General features: G+C 46.9%; 1 protein-coding gene across 2 annotated transcripts in view; it reads right to left on the reverse strand.

Moving 5' to 3' along the window:
- VLDLR (very low density lipoprotein receptor) overlaps positions 1 to 620 on the reverse strand; it is a 19023-nt gene that overhangs the window by 17699 nt on the left and 704 nt on the right. The window lies entirely within an intron of this gene.

Raw genomic sequence — 620 nt, forward strand, 5'->3', positions numbered from 1 at the left:
CCCCCCCCCAGAAATTCAGGTCCAATGACTCTTTCCCCAAGGGAGCCAACAGGCTGACCAGGAAAACCAGTCTGACATTCTCAGAGACCTTGGTTTTAAATAAAAAAAAACAAACAAATGAAAAACACCCCAACACCACAGGTTTAAGCTAGACAATGAGTTCCACCTCAGCACTTTTCTTAATAATGAAAGAGGGGTTTGGGGAAGATTGAGGACCCTACTCATTAGGGGTGCTTTTGGTGCACACAGCTAAATAAAGAGGCAAGGCTCCATCATTCAGAGCAACTCAGGAGTGAAAAATAAATATATTTTTCCACCAGTAGCCAAGAGAACATTTCTACAAACAATGGAGGCTAGAACTGGCCTTAAGCAGGGACTAGGCAAGATTTTAATCCAACTTTAGCCCTGGTAGCCACATCCCCCCCCTGCAACTCTACTCAAGTTCAGCTCCTCTAGGAGGCTGGTGGGAGAGAAGGGGTGTCCCTGTGGGGTCCTCATCTGCTTCAGGCGGCTTAATGCCTGCTGATGGGGAAGGAGTTAAGCAGAACAAAATAGAAAGAAAGAGAGAGGTGGTGAAAACCTCTACAAGGGACTGATCTGCAGGTGAACTGTGGGGCCAG

Source organism: Gavialis gangeticus, unplaced genomic scaffold, assembly GCF_001723915.1.
Source record: "Gavialis gangeticus isolate Ggan-Ray unplaced genomic scaffold, GavGan_comp1, whole genome shotgun sequence".
In the NCBI taxonomy this organism is placed as follows: Eukaryota; Metazoa; Chordata; order Crocodylia; family Gavialidae; genus Gavialis; species Gavialis gangeticus.